Genomic DNA, 22,841 nt, shown 5'->3' with positions numbered 1-22,841 from the left:
CTAATATTTGAAGGCACTATCAAAATGAAAAATAAATTTCGTTACATTGTTCTTTTGTCTAGTTTTGCTGAATCACAATTATTATGAAGCAAGTTACCTTCGACAAACACCTAAGATTAACACGCGGGAACGATTTATCATTGATAGTAGATTAACGTATTTCTATAGAAGCTGTCAAGACGAGATGAATTTGCCTGTACAAGCGTCACTTTAACGGATGTTTCGTCATTGATTGACATAACCCAGCCTTAGTGTAAGTTTTCGGTTACAAAATACGTCTCGATCGCGTTCGCGTTATAATCTCAATTTATATGGAAACACGAACAGCGCCTCTAGCGGAACGTTTGCGATGTTCGTGTTTCCATACAAATTGAGATTTTAACGCGAATGCGATCGAGACTTATTTTGTGACCGAAAACTTACACTAAGGGCACTGGACGCTTTGCAGAATCTTATAAGACAAGATTGAAAATGTAGACAACCTCAAAGTTGAAAATGAAATGGGTATCTCCTGATAACAAAACTACGATCCCTTCGCGAACAAGCTTAACTAGGAGCAAATAAATTGCGTCGAATTTCATATTTTAAGCAGTTTATAGCGTCCGTGAGAGTGATTAAGATTTACGTAAGTACCGATTGATAATCGAAGCCTTTGTACATTAACATTTGGTAAGCTTTTGTTAATATAATCTGTCACTGAAATTTACCTTTGCCTGAGTCAGACAGCTAAAAGAGAAGATTTCATGTAACAGATTTGTAACTACAGCAAAACTATGTATAGAAAAGGAGGTAGATAATAATTCAAAAACAGAATGATTCAAAGAAACTTCATGAGTGCCAGTTTCTAGGTAAATAAACAATTATGTAATTTAGTTTGTTGACGCCATTAAAATAAACAACATGACTTGTCAATGTGTGTAAAGTAGGTCAACGTAAGATCTGTTGCTGTGTGCATCAGCTGACGATCGTGAGAGGTCTTTGCCCTCCTAGCAGCGAGGTCAACGGCCCCTTTACATCGCATCCCCTAATTGACGCAGGTGAATAGATATTGTGTATTTGCATTCGTATAGAAATTTGATACAGCGGGAGAACAACCCTGCGCGAAATTTGGTGCAATAAGCTTCGTCATAATCATAATAATTCTTTAACCACGTTGTACCTAATTTAAAAAAAAAACGCATTTTATGACAAAAAATTAAATCGCTGCATTCGCTGCTGTGCTCTCATTTCTAATTGTTTTTTTTTTGCGTGTTACCCTCACAGGGCCATTATGATCCAAAGTAACGTGATCAGAAAAATGTAAAGCATCTGCGTATTACAGTAGACTCGTTTGTATATACCTACTAATAACGCCCACGGACACAAATACCTAAAGCGATTAGATCCCACCGTCAGTTGAGGATTGGGGACAAGTTTAGGGCAAACGAAACTAACAAGTTTTAACGAATCGTCAGAGTATCTACATGTCGCTTACTCGTTTTAGTTGCAGACGAGCAGGACAGAGTATTAGATAATTTGTCAGATACGACTCGACCAACTTAAAATCGGCCTTCTGGTTGGTACCGACCCATCAGGCTGAGATTATGCGACGGTAAACAGGCCTGCGTTCCAACGCGCACGTACGCACGGGGCCGGCCTTGCGTGTAGGTACTTCTTTATTATAATATAAGGACTCTTAAAAAGGGAAAATCGTTATAAACAACACCAAAATAAAAATGACTAAGAACACATTTAACACCTGTTACATTAGAACTAGGTAAGTAGGTAAATAACATTACATGCGTCAGAAAACGAAATGTTAAATAAAAGTGTTACGTTATATTAGCTAGATAATTAACATAACATACTATTTACAATTTATTTTAATTAGTGATTGAGTTATTTTCGGTACTTTATATTTCGTGATACCTAAGATAACAGCGGACGATATACCTACACAAATAGTTCTGCAGAAAAAAACCTAAACAGTTTTACGCCAACAAGAAACATTGTTCAAAACACCTTGGTCAGCCTCACATAAACATATCCGTCGGCCAAACTCTTGCACGCTAACTTATAGAGCCTCGACTATTAAACATCACAAATTTTAACAACCCTCTAAAAGATTTGACAAATAGAAAAGTACGTGCTAAGTGCGTAATGGACAGGTGATAAACAGAATATTTTTCCATCGGATCGGATGATATTTATTAGCTGTGTGTGAGCGGCCAATATTGACTGACGGCACAAATAGACGGGCGGACGACAAAGCCACGGTCACGATAACTCCGGTTGCTGGGAACGATAGGCAGCCAAATATTGATTTAAGGGACAAATTAGACCAATATCGTGATCTTCACAAGGTTACTCATGATACAACAATGATATGATACGAACGTAGTACAAGAATAAGTACTTAAGAACCAGAGGATAAGGAGACTGTCTGTACAATAATAAATAAGATTCAATAGATTCATGATAAGTTGAGATACACGCAAAAAATGACCGGGCCGAAGCACCAGAAACCACTTAAAGCAAGCACTTTAAGCACTTAAAGTTCTGGAATCACAGATAATATTGCCTGACTTAAGGTGGTAGGTATAGCTTCGCTCGGGCGAAACACACAGACAAGACCAAGCTTGATCAATATAGTTCGCCCCCGAAAACCCTCACAAGTTTCATTGAAATCATAATTCATATCCCTGAAATAAATAAATACTTATACAAGATTAAATTTGAGAGTAGATTTGCGTAAAGGCAGGCACGAACGATAATATTGTACAATAGGGTTTTTTTGTAATAAAAAACAATATTATTTGTTTTTACTAACAGTAGGGAAATCAATATTTTCGAGAAGTTGGTCGGACAGTTCGAATCTCGTCCGGTGAATCCGAAAATCTCTTCATCATTATGTCTAGTTAACCACTCTACTGATTAAAAATAAGCTTATTAGGTACTAACAAAAAACTTCTGCCACTATTTGAAATATTTTCTGGTGAACGGAGTGTGTTCTCAAACCACCAGTTTTAGTGGATTCCACTTTGATGCGCAGCACTGTTCATGATAAAACAAGGTTTTAAATAACGAACTTAATCTCATTCACATCTTAACGATTACATCGATATAATTATGTTACGTATGTAGGGTGCACCTGTACTTACTGTGCCCAATATAAAACAAAAGGTGTTTACCGGGCTACATTATATATTTATATAGGACTTTCTTTTATACCTAGTATTGTTGTGGACAGTGGACAGACGGTCCACTATACTTAAAAAGCCCTATTTAATGAATAACCACTTCAACTCTTATGTTATTTTATTTGAACTTCAGCAAATACATTACATGTGTCGTTAGTTCTAGACAGACTGCCCTGGAAAATAGTCGCCATACGGTCTCGACCTCGACGCGCCCCGCTGCTCCCAACGTGACCTAACCTAACGCTAGTAATTTGTGTTTTTGGCGTACCGTATTGTGCTTGTGGCATGTATACGCGCTGAAAAACCTGTGCTTGACTCGTGTAAATTATTATTAGACTTCTTTTCTTGTTAATAAAAAATTTACAGTTGTACATTTTGTGTTTTTACACCTTCATGTTTACGAAGTAAATCTTCCGTTTGAAGAATTGTCTTTCTCAATTCATCTTTTGAGGCGAATATTCTTGTTGCAAGTTGATACTTATGTGACAGCGACGCATTAAATGCTTTATAAACTTAGCGTCTTCTAATACCTATACCTACCTACACAAAAAAAAATAGTTATTCGTTTCAAATAAAGTCATGCTGTAAGCCTAACTCGCTTTTTTTACGGTTCGATATTTAGCTCACCTAATTGAATCGAGTTCCCAAGCTAACAAAGGAAATATGGATAAAATGAAACATATAAAAATCTATTTCGATTCCCACCGAAAACGTGGTTTTGATTGTTCCAATCCTGGTTCCAATCCATTATGTAGAAGCCGTTTAACCTTTGTTCAATGGCTCTTTATTTTTAGACAAAAGGCTTCAAGTACCTGCCTTAAAACGGTTATTCACACGTGCTAAACTAATCTTACATTAAATAACGATCCTTAAGAGACAGAGCGACTAAAATAAACAGACAATAAGTATAGACATTGAGAATTCGAGACATACCAAACGGATTGAAAAATACAGCCGGTGAAGTATTTTCTTATTAATGGTCGTCCTTGTTTGTTCAACATTTCTAAATTTATCATGTACTTTCTCGGACGTTTTGGCAACGAGAGCCAAACACAAGGTTGTAATCAAACGCAAGGCGTGACGTCACGCATTCTCGGGCAGATGGGAATTGAGAGCTGATCGCAGAAATAATCCAGGACACATCGACAAATTGAGTATGAATTACTTTTATCTGTTACGGCGGTCAGACCAACGATCCTTCCTCAAATCTCGTCTGGTTAGACTTCCGGTCATATCTGGTCTTCTCTTCATCTTTTGACTGGCCTGCAGTCCGTGTTCACGAACATTATTGTGAACACCATCAATCCGGTTCACTTGCATACTTACTATGAAATCGTTGCGTGTTTACTTTCAAGGAGCTACGAGCGGACACCTAAAGCGAAGAAAGTGCTTTTCAATCACGAACCCACCCCTCGAACGTAACACATCATAAACCTTAATACTATATTCAGCAACTCAGTGTTTAGGATTTTGTTTTTTCGTAGGTTTTATTTATTTATTTATCCAAGTATCTAAATATTTTCACAAATCTGCAACAATTTTCAAAATACCTATATATTATGTGGGGTAAAAAAATATCCTGACTTTACGTATATTCCTACACTTAAATAGTATATACATAGAATAGATAGATAGATAGTAGGTACAGCAGACACTTGTTAATTTGAATGAATACCTTACAAAGGGTTTTATCTGTTGATAAAAAATTTACTTAGTCACGCGTTTGACGTGGTACATTTTGAACATCCCAAAACCAATAGACTAATAGCAAAATTATCAAAACTGACCTCACAATATTAATGGCATCTAGCGATATTCTGCCCGTCAAGAAACCCCCAATGCAGCTTTCTTTCTAGTCTAGACTTTAAGACTACTACTACTAAAAATACTAAGCGTGAGCAAAGCCGAGGACAGGATGAACATGACAAAACTCTGGTCCGTTTTTGTTATCTGCCTACGAAACCCAAAAGAGGGTATGTAGTTTAGTCCAATCTTTATATTTACATAAGAAGATAAACAAGTCACTAATCAAATCACATATAGCCAGTAGTTCTGCGTCAACGGGGGGCAGGGCCACTCTCATTATCGGAATTCATTCGAGATGATCTCGTCAACAAGCCATTGATATCATTTTTGTATCGGAGATTGTTTGTGCTGCGCCCACGCGGCATATTATGTATTAAGTAGGTACATACGCATTTAATGTTTATACTGACAGTTGACGCACGTGGCGTATCGTACGACAACGAGCGTCGGCAGTCGCATATATATGATACAAGTCAGAAGCGATCTGAAGACTTAATAATTTCAAGTTATTACGCGTGTCGTTGGTTTCCTATCTACAAGTAGTTCTTGCGTTTCAATTATTTATTTATCGCAACCGAACCAAAGCAATTTTTATTTATATACTTACCAAGTAATTAGTAAATAGATACATGGACACATAATGTGTTGTCAGAATCGGAATGTACCAATCAAGTGGTTGGAAAAAGGTTCGCTCGAAATAACTAACTGACCACTTATATACTTATACTTGCGCTTTATGCCAATGAAGTATGATACGAAGAACCCCAACAGGTACCATGTTTTATTCAAACTAATGTTGTAGGTGCAATGTCCATGGGCGGCGGTGATCACTTACCATCAGGTGACCCAATGCTCGTTTACCAGCTATTTGATAAAAAAAACTAGAAAAGCACGTAAGTTTAGGTAAATATAAAGTCTCGTTAGTCTCTAAGTATCGCGGGCTAAATAAACAAGTATCTCAAACTACTATAATCATAAATGCTCTTTACGAAGAAAAGCTTGTAACTTGGACCGATCTCAAATTGATTTATTATTGACATTCGCGCGACTTCACCGCAAAATCATGAGTTTCAACGGGTACGTATTGCAAGGTCTAAAATTAAAACAACTAACTTCAACGTTCTACGTTCAAAATCCCTAAAATCTAAATAAGTACCTAATGATTTTAAATACCTAAGCAACTAACACCTACATTACCTAAGTTTAAAATACCTATTGGAGTAAATGTCTAATGTTTAAAATATCATCAGCAATGACACCTGAGTTTGATACACCAACATTTGAAATACCAAATTGTCAAAATACCTAAAATGATGCACTTGCCAGCTTCTACAATTAGAGTAGCGCGAGCTGTTACAAAAAAAAACCTAACATCGAAGGTCTTCTGAACCTAAACTATCCGAGTCGCTTCTGCAATGAAACGTCTTGCTCGCTCGCTTCGCTCGCTTGCTATCAGCGAGGCACCAGCTGGACTGTACCAAAGGGGAGCCCCAGGACTTAAAATAAATGTTATCGATGGGATGTCGTTATAACACCTACTTTTGGTACCTCGCTGGCAGCGAGCGAGCGGAGCGAGCGATGAAGACGTTTCAGAGCAGAAACGACTGATAGTTTAGGTTCAGAAGGCTAAGGCGAACCGCAGCGTAGCTCCCGTCTTAGCCTTCAATGTTAGGTATTTCTTTTGTAACATCACAGAAAATGATAAAGGTCAATCTACCCCCGCTTAAAAAAGTCGGAATGTTGTCATTTGAAAATAGCAGACTTTGGTGTAACGATGGTTTTGGTATTTTGACCGCTAACATACCATTTGACATTTTAAGCTTTTGGTATTTTGAATGTAAGTGAAAAAATCATTAGAAATTTAGATTTTAGGGATTTTGAACGTAGGTTATTTAAAGTTAGTTATTTTAATTTTAGACATTTCTATTTGTAACCATTTTAAACTTTCGGTATTTTGAATATAGGTGAAAAAATCATTAGGTATTAAGATTTCAGGGATTTTGAACGTAGGTTATTTAAAGTTAGTTATTTTAATTTTAAACCTTGCAATACGTACCCGTCTCAACATGATCTGGTCATACAAACATATACACTATAAACTACAATATATTGTCAGTCAAAGTGCAAAAAGCTTTTTCTTAAAATTAGAGTGCGGCGAAATTCATTATTTTTCAATGTCAGACGATAATTCCATTGCGATTGTTAATGTATGTACTTAAACGTTATACATCGCTACATCCGCTCATCCATTACCCATAACATCCATTCATAACACATCTTGATCTTTATTTATTAATCCGTGGCTAAAAGTGAACCTGTTACATTGGTTTATTTTTGGACAATAATGTGTAATGTAATACTATTAATGCGTTCTGGTACTTGGTAACAGGCTGTAAGGGCACTGTCAAGGATTATTTAATCGGTCAAGGTTAAGATACTTAGCGGTATGATGATATTGAAGATTCAAGTTAAGGAAGCTCACTTGTATTGGACAAAGCCAACTAGTTAAACATACATTTATAAACAACAGTAGCTGGGCGACCGAGCCTTGCTTCGGGCTAAACTCGATAATAAGCTTTTTCCCAGAGATATGACCAAGCTAGATCGATTTATCCCCGAAAACCTTTGGAGTTGGTAGATAGATAGATGCCTGCCCTGGTTCCCACTAATGAAGAAAATTTGCTGTAGTCTCTCATTTAATTGTACGGGTATTTGGTATTTTTTACACAATTTGTCATACACTGTCTGTCATAAAACCTATGTTTTGGAAGTTATAAACACAATAGTAAAATAATGCGCCAAATACATTGCAGTCGTTCCCACGCAATGCGCCTAGGTACGTCACCTGCATTAACCCTTTAACCGCCATTGTCTGAATTATAAGACATAAAATATCCAGCTCATTTCGCCGCAGTCTTATAATTAAGACAAAATATGTCATAGTTTCGGTGTAGGTCGCGCGATATGCGGTCGCACGAATGAAAACGCATTGGCGGTTAAAAGGTTCAAATAACGTTACCATAAAAAAACATTTTTAATACAAGCTTTTTTTGCTGACTGTACTTTTTGTTGACTTCCCTTGCATTGTTATTTCAACTACATTTGCATACCAAATTTCAAGTCGATGCTATTAACCGTTGAAGAGTTCCGTCCTGTGGAGACGATCCTGGCCGGACTACTAGGATGTCACTACTAGATTATTGCATTGTCACGTAATTTACATAAGTATTCCAAATTTCAAGTCAATCTGACTACTGGAAGTTGGTTAAATTGAACTTGCAAGATTTCATTACAGACGGTCAGTCAACGGGACAGGTGAAACTAAATAAAAGCTTGTAATATCTGACACGCCCTATATATATTTTATAATTTTCGGTATTTCAACCGATATGTATTTTAATTTTATACATTATAATACGAACCCCTATTTTCACTCACAATTCAATAATTCACTATGATTGTCAATCAGCCTTATTGTTTTATTTTTGATGTAGGAACTGTCATCTGTTTTGTTTTTGCTGTTTTAGTGATAGGTAATTGTATGTGTATATTAAGCACTTTCTTGGTCGACTATAAATAGGTAAATTCGACAGTTGATTTTTATTTATATTGATAAAAGGAAAGATGTGGAAGAATCTGAAGAAAACAAAGCACGGTAAGATACGCCGGCCAAAGAATTCTTACTTTTATGTCCTACTTCATGTTGCTCTACCCCATTACTCCCACTCGTATTTGTAAATGGGCGATATGAAATATTGTCCCATTCGTGTTTTACGCAAGAGCATCAGCACGTCAAGAGGAAATCCACCAGGAAACCGGGAACCGAAACATTTAGCGCACACTGAAATAGATTAGACACATAAAATAGATGAAAAATAGCTTAGGAAAGTTTACTAAACTTTCGAGACTTTTACTGTCTTTTGAAAACTTTATTTAAGAACAACGGGTGATTTCAATGAAATGGAAACACTACACAGTGAATTATAGTTACTTAGAATCGTTAAGTATTGTTGAAATATAACTGCAAATAATGATAACTAGTTAACAGAGCAAAATCACTAACGGGTAATTATTTGAGGTGTAAGATAAATGTTACAGAAATAAAAACACACATTTTGATGTGGTCTGTTTTATTTTGAACATAAGGATATGTACCGATAAGATGCTTATATTATAAGAGATCGATAAAGTTTATTTTGGTTAAAAAAAAGCAAAAATCCAATTTTAACGGTAACGAAAATGAGCATCGAGACCACGAAAAAGAACATTTTTTATTTTAAAATCTTATAATTGTACTATTTGAATGAAAATCCGATCATAATGAGAAAACGAATAAGCATTATTTAATTAATCAGGTATCAACAGAAATAGACAATCGATATCTATATAAAAAAAATTAAAACTTGACCACGAAAATGACGACTTCAAATTGTCATTTTTGTAACCTTTTAAATACTATCTAGAAATTACTTAATTAAAGTAAGATTAATAACTTCAACTCACAAACCAAAACAGTTTTCAATACTTTCCCCCCGGGCAGGTCTACGGTAAACCAGAACGAAATTATGTTACAACAAAATGCTCCTCTAAATGTCGAAGTTTTCTTTTAATATTTTAGATATATACATTTCACACGTACATTCAGGGCAAAATAATTCTTGAACCTCTCGCCAGTTAACAAAATTGGCGACGCACTGGTCATAATTCCTATAACCACACCTGGAGCAAATGTTGTGTGACGGTCAACCATTCTTCGTTTAAATCAATTAAATCAATAACGGCATAAACGATTATACTGTAAAAAGAAAATTCTTTAAAAAGTGTTCTGTATTTTTCTACTTGTAGGGAAAATCATCTTTTTCGTGGTCTTTATTTAATCAGTTTCGTGGCCCATAGGACCACGAAAATGATGACACGAAATTGAAAAGCTCTTACTTTCGAGGCTCTGCAGTAAATATCCTATAGATTTGAAGCAAATGAAATCAATATTGAATAACTTAACTGCAAATGACACAGCACGAGTAAAACATTATATTTATTTACCCAATACTTACCAAGTCGCAACCGTAACGAAAATGACGCTCGATCTTTGACGCAAATCTAACTGAACCTTTATTACATTAATTATAGATAAATAATTATGACTTGCGATAAACATTATACGTTATATTGACGCAGTCTTATTTTCAAAGTTGCTTATAGTTAAAAAAGGATTTACAGGAGGTTTGACCTCTTTTTTTTGTTTAAAATATACTTAATAAGTGTGGCTACGAAAATGATGGTGTATTTTGGAACAACGGGAAATGTAGAAAAAAATAGTCTTATCAATGTCCTAATTTTTTTATGTTTGCATGCATGGTATATCGTATTATGAACATTCAATCCATGTTTTAAACAGCAAGTTTTTCTATACCTTGTATTTTTTACAATACTACAAAGTAATCAGGGATAATCCGAACCTGACCACGTAACTGACTTTTGTGCAGAAAATTTAAGTTATTGTGGAAAAAAAGATAAAATAGAATAAAATGTATTTACCGCAAGTGATAATATCCTAAGCAACTTAAAAACAATAAACGATATATTTCTAATTTTATAACTGAAAATTTGAGTCTCACACTATTGAACCTCTCGAAATAATAACCCTAACACCTTATCATGTTTAGTGCTTCGATAACGAGTGTTTCGTACGACGGAAATACGACAAACGGTTATTAAAACTTTCTTCTCTTTTTGACACTGTCACTTAAATAGTATCATTATAATAGAAGCAGAGAGAGTCCTTTGTCACTCCATAAGTAGAATATTTACTTCTTCTCTATCACCATCGTTGACAGGTAGCGAGAAAGATAACACTCTTCGGCAGTTGTCACTGGCAAATGTATTGAATGTGGCATTTGTGGCTGCTACTAACACCATAGGCCGATCGACTGCTCGGTGTATCTGTAGCGTAGCAGATGCAAGCCGAGTTTTAGCCGTAGTTATAAAAATTATGGTGTCGCTGGTTTTATTTAATTTTCAAAAAAACAATGTTTGGCTGGATGGTTTGTTTAGGTAGTCCGAACTGACATAAAATTAAGATGTCGCGCGGTCTCAAGCCACGTATAAAACTCTACATCCTACGCCAGGTTACATTCTCAATTAGAGTCACGACAGATAACTGCATGTAACCTGTTCGGAGAGATACGAAGTAGCCGCTAGCCACGCCTTGGCTGAATGCCAACACCTTTCGCCAGGTCATTCTCACAAGAAATCTGGAATAACTGACTCAACGTCTGGTCTAGAGTACGTAACCGCGTTGCCGATACTAGGAACTTCTGAAGCTGAACTGAAGCCAGTGACAGTGACAGCAAGTGTAAAAATATCGCTGATTGTCTCTTAACACCGTTTGACTCAGAACGAACTGTCCGAAAGCACGTAATGACTAAATCCAATGATATACGTAATGTGCAAAATTTTCATCCGGGTGTAAGCAGTTTTTTACAGCACAAGGTTAATCGTTTCTTATTAAATACACCTACTGACTGGGAAGTGGATTTAGATTTTTAATCACATATATGTGGGTGGGGTTCCACTTGCTGAAAAAAAGAGTTACTGAAAACTCCGAGTATTAAAGACAAATTACAGAATCTTAAATTTTTCAAGAAACAACACCGAGTGTTGCTTCCTGCAGCGCAATACGAGTTTGGCAAGATATAATGGGATGATGCGGGAGGTGGTCTGATTTGTATTTAAGTACTTAGCAACTAATCTGTATCTAAGTACCTATTTGAGGATGCGACACCATTGGCTAGTAGGCTAATTTATATAAATGGTAAATGCTTTTTAATGTCAGTAAGTATAATTAACAATCATTAATTATCGATAAAAAAAAGTAAATAAGTCCGTCTAGGCGGATTATTTACTAATCTTTTGTAATTAATGACTATTTATACGTATAATACAATCTGTAGTGGTTAGTCGATTGTACTGCTACTGCGCAGTTTGAGCTCGAGAACAACAACATTTGCTATACTTACTATGAAGTATAATGAGCTTACGAAGTAGGTAGTTAGGTGTTTTATTGTGGACTGATCGGAGAGAATCGATTTGACACGAATGTCAGCTATGGAGGACCATCCCAAGAGACTGTTCTGCTTTATTAGTTCAAGCTCAAGCAGCACAAATTAAAGTACAATCAGATTCGGTTATTAAACGGAAACAGCTCTTTGAGGGTAGAATGGTAAAACCTGCCTGCTCTGTAAAACCTGCCAAGTGCGGGTCAGGTTAGGCCCATTGCAAGGTTTCGTCCGTATTATGCGGCAAATATATTAAATGTGTTTTTTTCATTTTGCTTGAATTACTGCAGAAAAACAATGTAGAGGGAGCACTTGCCACCAACAAAAATTAGCAATCTGTAGCCTATTATTTCGCAAACGGTTGCCCGAATCGAGAGAGAGACCTACTACAGGTAGGTATATTACTTAGAACCTACCTTACCTACTTACTAAAAGACCTCATCTACTATTGTAAAACTGCTTTTGTTATCCAAATAAACGATGTCATCATCCCAGCCTATATACGTCCCACTGCTGGGCACAGGCCTCCTCTAAGAACGAGAGGGCTTGGGCCATAGTTCCCACGCGGCCCCAGTGCGGATTGGGAACTTCACACGCACCATTGAGTTGCTTCGCAGATTTGTGCAGCTTTACTCACGATGTTTTCCTTCACCGCAAAGCTCGTCGTAAATTTCAAATGTAATTCCGCACATGAATTTCGAAAAACTCAGAGGTGCGAGCCGGGGCTTGAACCCACGACCCTCTGTTTGAGAGGCGATAGGTCAAACCACTAGGCCACCACGGCTTTTTTTTACGTAATAAACGATGTATTATCATTAAATATTATAGCAGGACACTTCGAAATTCAGAGTTCCACCTGTCAACGCACCAAATTCCTTCCAAATCCGTTGCAGAACTTGTATTGTAGCATATTATTTCACACCTAATCTAACTAAAACTAACCTTACTATCTTCCACACACACCAACTTTCGCATAAATGAGATTATTAGCATCTTAATCAAAAAAAAACAAGTCTGTGTGGATATTCATATTAGAAATACGTATCTACATTATTATTGCACGCAACGTTTACAATATTATCGTGTCGGACGTATCATTAAGTCGACCCGCCGGCACTTCTGTATCACCTTTAAATCTGGTTCCACATCCGTTCGCTATCATTTAACTTTTATCTTTAATTTCATCAGCTAACTGGTTTACAACGGAAATTGAATTTAAACCCCACGTTGCTATTACTCAAGCTAATAATTTATTTTGTTCAGTTTGATATCTCATCTTAGAAGATTGGTCTTGAAACCTTGTCGCAAGTTACGAAAATATCTAAAAAAAAACACCAGTCAACCTGAATCAGCATCAACCATTTTAACGGAAGGTATCAAGCAGGGTTTCCACCGATAACGTGCGAGGATGTGTCGCGAGGGATGTGGTTTTCATTAACCAATAGAAACTTTTCATTTACACATCCTCGCACAGCACATATCTGGTAAAACAGCTGAGCGTAGCCAGGCGAGGTAAATGAAGCGTTTCTATTGGTTAATGTAAAACACATTCCTCGCAACGCATCCTCGCATATTATTGGTGGAAACGCTGCTTTAAGTTGCCGAGTCTTGGTTAGGTAATCAGTGGCCGTGATTAGATAGCCTAGCCTCTAAAGCAGATGGTCGTGGGTTTGCGCCTGGGCTCACATCTCTGAGTTTATCGAAATGTTTGAGCGCAATCCACTTTGGGCCCGCGTGAGTACTATAGTATAGCCCAGGCCTGTGCCCTGCAGTGGATATATATAGGCCAAGAGGAGTCAACCTGAACTGGCAAAACAAGCTGTAGGAGCCAGCATTTCCTAAATTAGAATTGAATCTTATTCTTTTCTATAAATTCTTATCTTTGTCACTCCGGGGATATCTAAGTATAGGCAAGAATGTAAAGACATTTTCCGTGTTTGACTAATAGTTATTTGTCACAAGGGAGCAAAATGGTGTATTTACGGCGAGGGCGTAAATTGAATCCAGAATGTAGCGAAGGATTCTAAAGTAGAATCCTAAGCGTAACGAGGGATTCAAGTGTTAGCGCCCAAGAAGAAAATAATTTTGCTCCCGAGTGGCTCATACAGCTTTTCACACCGAGCATTAAGAAACTTGAAGAAAAAAATATCTAAATATTATTAAAGAACAACCAGCATATAAAATGGCGTGGCTTTACAATTATCAACTTCAAAAAATGACATTTGCAGTAAACACTTAGAAAAGCCTTGAACAGAAAAGTCGCACTTTGCTCCCTCTCGTCAGGGAGGAAAAGTTACTTTTCTGAAGGAGAGGTGTGAAAAAATATATACGTACTCACTTATAAAAGTTCTCAAAGAATAAAAGTTATGGGGGAGGCCTATGTCCAACAGTGGACGTCTTACTGCTGCTATGACTTATAAAAGGGCTGCACATGAAAGATTTTCTGCTAATATCTTTTTCGGGCAAGTCATAGGTTCCACCTACGTTATTCATTTATTAACGAACGCTTAACAAGGTATCATTAAACCCTTTTCCATCCCCATCGGGGGGTATTTTGTAACAACTTATATAATAGAGGTGTACTAAAAGACAACTTTTAGCTTTCTTTCCGAATAAAACACGAATTAAGAACGGACCGTGCCCAATTAATAAATACGGCTTAAGATTTTATAGCGTGAACAATAAAACTTGATTGAATAAATTATGTCTCTAGTTCTATCTGTATTGTGTAACTATTCAAATGTTTAAATTAGGCGTACAACTTGTTCTACCAGTTCTGCTTATGGGCACAGGCGCCAGCGCAGCGCCAGCCATTAAAATATTTCGTTTTACAAGATACGTTTTTGGAAAATTTACATTTTTAATTTAAACTTCATTGTTGCCTGTGCTTTGTGTCGAGTACTATCGCTTTGTCATATAAACTACAATTCGTATTAAGTTTTAAGGCAACCCGATCGCTAGAACTGGGTGAAGTTCAGTTGACAAACAAACAAGCAATGCTGACAAAACAAAAGATTGTTAAATCTAGCTGGTGCTTTTTATCACACTAGCTTTTGCCCGTGACAGTGACTGCGAATAATTTCATTTATCGCTATCTCGCAGATTCCAACCAATCTCCATACCAAGTTTCATTTAAATCGGTTCAGCGGTTCAAGCGAGAAGAGGTAACAAAGAGACAGACAGAAATACAAGACAGAAAGAGTAACTATCACATTTATAATAATAGTAAGGAATTAAGGTTTCATACTTTGAAAGTAAGTACTGCGGCTTCGTCCAAAGTCCGAACAAAAGTTGTAAATATTCAATATTAACTCATTTTTAACCGACTTCAAAAAAGGAGGAACTCTATGTTCCAATGTTTGTATTTTTTTTTAAACACACACCATACATTACGATAATCTTACAATCTGGTGCAAATGGAATATTTCCATAATTACAATTATCTAATCTAATTTTTTTCGCAAACTTTTCGCTATCGTGCTAATCAGGTGTTACATTACAAAACTGATAGGCTGACATGCAGCTTAAGATTGCTTAAACCATGGAACAAGAACGAAAATCACGAAGATAGAACTTGAGATTTTAGCGGAGTTAGGTATCACGGGCATTCACGGGGCATCGCGACTAGAGCCGAACTGCGCAGTACGTTATTTTGGTCGGAACAGCTGACATATGGCAACTAAGATCACAAACACTGCACCACATGGCCTGAAGACATTTTTTATCCCTATCACATTTCAACTCCGGCTTTGTTTAAGTTTTAATTAGTTACACCATTTGCTGCCGTGAACTTGAATAAGAGTTAAAAATTTGAGTGAGAGTAAACAAACGTAGACGTAATAACAAGTTTCTTATTAGTTTTATAAACAACTAAAACAAGTTTTTCGAATGTAACAGATAAACCCAAGAACTGATCAAATGAACGTCTATTTCTGAACTAATAAAACTTGAGAATTATGCACGCACAATTTAAAATTACATAATTTTTCATTCATTTTTTCAGACAAATTACAAATCTTGTTCTGACTTACAAACATGACAATAAAAGATTGCCGAATACGTGCAGCCATTCCGAAGTGAAGCTGTTTGTTCATTCGACGAGGCATATCTGTTTAATTTTACTACCGGTAGAAAAAATCGCAAATCGAAAATGAAACGCGTAAAATAATGAACGGCAATTGCGACAACAAGCTCCTGTACTACGTTCGCAAACTTGACGTTTAATTGCTTAGTATGAAGTAGTTCATAATGATTCATAGCGCTGTACTACACGTATACGTACCTACATTATCAACACTTGTGTGATTCATCGACAAAGATTCAAATCACGAACTCGCCGAGCTGTAAAACTACTTCTTGCCCGGAAGGATTGGATGATGAAATTGTAATTTTAACTGTAATTGTTGTAATTCAAATCATTTATTCAGTAAATAGGCTGCAATGGCCCTTTTAAACTACTAGCGCTTTCGGAAAGACCATCATTGCCAAGAAGAACGCGACGCCAAGAAACTTGGCAGAAAGTCATTTTTTTTAAATAAAATAATACCAAATAAAAATAAAATATTTAAAAACTATAAGGTTTCCCTTAGTTACAAAATTAAAACTAAACATGTAACTATATCAACGTTCAGTGGAAGTGTAGAATGCTTCCACGTCCACCGGCATAAATTAAAAATTACATAATGCTCCATATACATATAGCAGATTTATAAAAATCCCTGTACTAATGTGCATCATACTTTATGATTCATGTATACTTTGCGAAACTATAAAACTGTAGAAAAAAAACGATCATATTGTGCAAGTATATAATTATAGTGAAGTGAGTGAAAAATTTGGTTCGAATTGGTATGAATCATCGAGTAATTAAAAGTAGTTAACGTGTGCGTTTGATTATGTCCACAGTTCAGACTGAAGCAACAGTAATTATGTTCAACGCCAGTCCCAACCCAAGTGAGTTGATCTCATTAAAAGGCCGCAAGAATGCACAAATTTACTTTATAAAACTTTTCTTCAACTGGTACAAAAGTGCAGGCATATTTTTGGAAACAATATCTCAACGAGACAATAAAGCTTACTTGTAACTAATGATGTTAGGTATTAGGCCCGCCAACTGAAAGAAAGATCACTGTGATACAATACAAGGTGATTTTTCAACTAGGTTACATATCGCTAGAAAACTTGGACCGCGGCCAGAGGGTTCAATTGCCGTAGGTTCGTTCACGCGTGCCTTTTGCCTATTTGGCGTGTTATTGACCTGTAATTATCGAGCCGATAAAGAGTGCAATTTTCGCCTCATGCGCCCGATTATTGAATAAATAAAAATTGCATCAGACGACCAAAATATGTTAGTCATTGACGTGGCGAAGTTGCGTCATTGCAATTCCACGCTGGGGCACATTACGAGTAAGGGTGGCGTGCCGTAGCAGATTGCGACACGTTTTCATCATCCCTGGGTACAAGCCAAGCGGACTCATTAATAAATTTCCATGTTTACCGAGACTTGGAAAACTTAGTATTAGTTAGTATGTCATTGGATTCGATAACGGCATTTAACTATAACAATTTGTTATAGCGAAGTCCGGCATTAGATATTCATCTCAGTCCAGCAGGGCTACTACGAAACTTGAAACTCGAAGTTCGTGTCGTGCGGTCCCTCTGACACTTATACTATTTAATACGAGAGCGAGAGGGACGGTACGATACGAACTTCGAGTTTAGAGTTTCGTAGTAGCCCTGCAGACCAGACTGGAGTGGTTGGACCAGCGCTACCGGCGTCGGGCGACATCAAACGACCAGGCCTGCAATTTGTTCTGCATGTTCTAGCTCGGGTACCCACAGGTTTCCATTTGCTCCGCATAAATTCTGAAGCAGACATTTGCATAATCTAACCTTCGGCGAGCTTGAGATTGATTTAAATGTATTATAAGCCCAACAAAAAGTTCGATATGACTTGATAAATGAATTCCAATTATATTTCCTAGCATGAAAACCTGATAAATGAATAGGACAAATAAAGCTACTTGTACAATAAAAAATTAATGACAAAAAGGTTGAATACAATGGGTGTTTTTCTTTTAACATGTCTTAAAGAATCTTTACACGAAACAAAAGTCAAATAAAGCCAGACAGAACACATGTGTTTCGTTTCGTGTGTTGAAGAAAAACAAAACTGGCTCGTTTCCGCTCATTACGGACACCAAATGGAAATCACCGCAGAATATTAATCGTATGCAAATGAATTACGTAATTTCACCGAAAACTCTACTATACCTACTGGATTTTTGCTCCTTTCACTAGACTATCTAACTTTGCCACTACTGCGTGTAAACTGATGTAGGCGTGCAAGAGTATATTTTCGATTTCAAACTTTAAAATAAAACAGTAAATCATGTGCAATCTGTCGAAACAATGATGTATGATGACCAGATGGTCCCAAAGGAAGACCAGCGCCGTACGCAAGACCGGCCGATTGCTGAATTAGGACCATTTCGTGACATGCATATTTTATTTTATTTTCACCCATTTATCCCATGTTGTCACTAATAATTTTTTTCTTTCTTTGTTTCAAACACTTGATTCCACTTGACGTAGAACGTACATCTAAATGTAATGTAAAGTATGTAAAGTAAATATAAATGTAGTGACCCCAAATTTAACGCGAGCGAAGCCGCGGGCAAAAGCTAGTATTAGTATGTACGGTTGTGAGGGGAGCCCACAATAGAGATCTTTCTCTAGGCGAATGTTATGCCTGGGGACCGAAGTCCAAAGGAAGAAAGTTGGAAATAATTTATGCATCCGAGTTGAGAAACTTCGATAGTGCGATGCAGAATGTTGCAGGCGTTTTGTGTAACAACTAGATGGAGTTAGGAGTCGCTACACGATCACAACACGGAATTGTTGACCCTGTACTTAGTAAATATTGCCATTTATAAACCAGATTAGAGTCTGGCTAGTATATAACTTGTCACGAGCAATATAGCAAATCTTGTATGCAGTAATGTAAATCAAATTAGATGGTATGGTAGCAACATTTTTATGATCAACTCGCATCTGTGCTTAGGTTCCACGGTCTAATCGGGTTTAATACTTTGATTACATCGGAGTTTTCATCGCGCGGTAAGACGTTAGCGAGCCATGGAGTCGGTCGACATTAGCCAATCCTATTTTTATATTTGCCGCGTTTTTCCATTACCAACTTATGATAGCCAGACTCTAGCTGCTAGAGTCTAGCATCACATGGCAAAATTATGAACAGTGTAGCAGTAGCAAAATTCCGTATTGTCACTGTACAATACAACAAAAACTCGAACAATTACAAGCAACAAAAGCAATAACAAAAGACGATTTTTACATTTCTAACGATCCGACATTGAAGCAAGCTTTGACGTAAATAAATGATCACGAATAACGAACGCCATATACGCTCATATAACTGGACACAATCGGCACGAGTGCATACTAAAGCTAAAGCCTAATCTACGGAATCAGAGCACCGTGCCGCGCGGTCACGACACCATCGTCTAACCAACGATCTCAGAGAACATACTAGAATTATTAGATAGGTACAAGGCGCGAGTTTAACCAAAACGTTTATGGATAGAGAACAAATAGATAGGTATTTAGTTTACAGTTCGTTCGCACTGCGGCCATCAACAGCAATTGCGGCCCGTTTGCGTCAATTAGATTGTTTACTAACATAAACCGGCAGTAACTTCTCGTTAGCTCCCCTCAACTTTTTAATATCGGTTAGTTAGGGTGCGCGGGTAACAGCTTACGACTTGTATTGTATGCGATGTTATCCATTACATGCTTTAAAATATTTGAATTATCACCATCAGTGACGTAATCATACGTCAATCTGAAAATGCGTTCTCGTTGGTGTATAAACAAACAATCAGATTCTGTATCATCTGTACTAAATGAAATTTTAATTGCATCAATGGTGCAAGATAACTTTCAATGTTATTGTTACCATAAAGAAGCAAGTCAACTATGTGTAAATCAATGAAAACTAGGATTTTGATTCCTTTACCATTTTTGGCGCGTCGCTTGTTAATGTAGGTATAAACTTTTGAGAAATACTATCTAACTGATGTGAAAACCGCAATAAAATCCGTTGCGTACTTTTGCAGACACACGTACAGACAGACGGTCAGAAGTAGGTAACTTTATTTTATACTAAGTAAACAAAGACGTAAATAGTGTTTTCTTAGCTAGTGTATCTAACATAAACATAGTGAGTGAACTGTTGCTAGCTATCTGTGACAGCAACAACAATCCGGTACACAAAAGGGCGGCCACTCCAGCGGTGGGAGGCACACCTGCCCCGACCAGTTATTGTGCCTAGCCTACGTTGGACATCGAAATCCTATGGATACAAATTCTATGTAAATTAAAGCGCTCGCCTTTATTACTATTATCGTTCCAAACACCCACACCTGAGATATAAATGCACAGACAGCAAACGAAAAACGATAACCGGTCAATGATATTCGTATCAAGCAAGAACAAAGGAAGGATTAATAACATTGAATTTGTAAACGTGGTGATTGCTAATAATCCTAATATCTACGAGTACGTAAAAATTAGGCTTATGAATGTAAGTAAAGTACGTATATAACGGACAAGTCGCTTTCTATACTTAGTATTGCATATTCATGACCATCAAAGGAGGCCTGTGGACCTAACTGCCCTAGTTTTTTTCCTTTCAAACGCATTCGTTGATACAACGGCGGAGTTGAACAAGCGTGTCGTAAAAGTAGTAAGTGAATGCTGGGGTGCATAATGAAAAGGGCAAGTGGTCGGTTACGCTCGAGTCCGCGTTATTCATTCAACCCCCGAAGTTACCTCATGTTCAAGCAAAGCTAACGTGGATAGGAAACATAAAATTGCAGGCCATTCCCGGGGAACATCAACCTAAGCAATAATAGAAATCTGGCAGGCGGACGTCATCCACGGAGCTTTGACCGATCGCGTGCGTCAGCGGTTTTCAGTTTGCACGGAAATAACTCGCTCTATGAAACTTTGGCACCGTATACCGCAGCGGGAGACCCGCGCCTAATTTCATTCAATTTCACGTCAGATTTGAGTGCACAAAGAACCAATTTAAAACTGGCTACTTCTGAATAAGTACCTTGGAATACTGCAGGCCAGCAGCAACAGCGAAGGGATACCAAACTACGGGACAAGGATGCTGCCGATTTGAAATCGTGTAAAGATGGAAATCACGTAGATAATCTGAAAAGAAACAAAAGTTTAATTATAATGGAGAAAGCCACTTTGCCCTTGACTTGAGTTAGTCTTCTAGCGGCTATAAAAAAAGTCCCGCATATAGAAATGGATTTGACGCAATTTTAGAGCAAGTTGGGCACGGGTCCAAGCCGCCGGAAACCACCAATCATTAATCCTAATTTTAATTTAAGTACCTAAAAAAAACACGAGGAAATTATTAATCTCTATTATCTTCAGTTAATTGGGTCGATCAACTCTTCCCTGTACCGCGTTGCCATGGTTACGTCCCCTGGACAACTTTAAAACCATGAGTTTCACCATGTTTTCTGTGGTTATAATTCCTAGAGCGTACATTTTTGTCGTAGTTACAAGCCCATTATTTAATGGTTAATCTCCTAAGCACATTAGTAGCATATATCATAACAGTTTTTTTAAGAAAACTGTTATGATACACTGTTGTATCTTGGACAACGGGACAGAATAACAAACAAGAAATAGTTGATCGACCCAATTTCAATTACCGATGGGTACTTCTGTCTTATTATAAGATTTTTACCACGATACCATTTTCTGGTCAAATCATGGATGGAACGTTTTATGAAATTAACTTTCAAATCGATGATCGTTTTTGTAAAATAAAAGGCTCTATTTCGTTAATCGTTTGCCTCGTTTATATGTAAACAACAAAGGAGCTCAGAGCGAACTCAAAATTAAATGGAAGCTTTATCGTTGCCCAAATTATTGCCGAATGTGAATAATGATGATGTCTGTGCGTTGGTGTTGCCTACGAGCGTTATCAACACGTGAGCAATGAACCTTGTTTTTAATTATTTTTTATCAGCATACAATATTTTTAGTTAATGTTACGAGACCAGAGAGCGCGTAGGATACGTGATGTGGGGCATGTGGGGAAACAGTAAACATTGCAAAAATTGAGAAGAGGCAGACTGCGCGCGCGGGATCACGTAGATATAAATCGAAATAGATTTGGCTAGGCGCCGCGTGCGCTTGTGCGCCGAACAATGCTGGAAACTAGGTCGACAATCTGTTTACAGTGTCAAAAATGCGAACAATCCCCCTCAGATCTCGACTCGACAAGCCGTCACATTTACAAGCCTAAAAACTGCATTACGTGAGATACTGAAATGTGATTCCGTCTCATCTGATGGATTACTACTGTGTCACAGCGTAAGCAATGCGCAATAAAGACATAACGCTTATGCGGTTAACAGTAATATTTAAGCAAAAGGAAATACTAAGAAAGCTTAAAAATAAGCTTTTTTCTTCTTGAAAAACAAAATTGCAACTGTTTATATGTAACCTTGTTGACTTCATTTAAACTTAAGGGGCTACCGAGGTTTTCATCGATTTTTGACAAGTTTTGAATCGTATCTCCTACATTTACACTACAGATATAATTATAAGTTCGTATCGGTTCTCCAATCTTTTATCTCCATTTTGTCTACCAGGATTTTGAAAAAAAAAAAAAAAACTTGAATTTTGTTTGTAGTTGTATAAATTTTTTCTAAACATTGTCGATGAAAAAAAAAAAAACACTTATTTC

General features: G+C 37.1%; 1 protein-coding gene across 1 annotated transcript in view; it reads right to left on the bottom strand.

The window, feature by feature from the left end:
* Lk6 (MAPK interacting serine/threonine Lk6 kinase) overlaps positions 1-22,841 on the bottom strand; it is a 78,641-nt gene that overhangs the window by 32,881 nt on the left and 22,919 nt on the right. The window contains exon 2 of the mRNA XM_074094904.1: positions 21,180-21,283. The gene's annotated coding sequence lies outside the window, so the exon portion shown is untranslated. The remainder of the gene's footprint in view (positions 1-21,179; positions 21,284-22,841) is intronic.

Source organism: Choristoneura fumiferana, chromosome 12, assembly GCF_025370935.1.
Source record: "Choristoneura fumiferana chromosome 12, NRCan_CFum_1, whole genome shotgun sequence".
Lineage (NCBI taxonomy): Eukaryota > Metazoa > Arthropoda > Insecta > Lepidoptera > Tortricidae > Choristoneura > Choristoneura fumiferana.
This window is presented reverse-complemented; position numbering and strand designations above follow the sequence as displayed.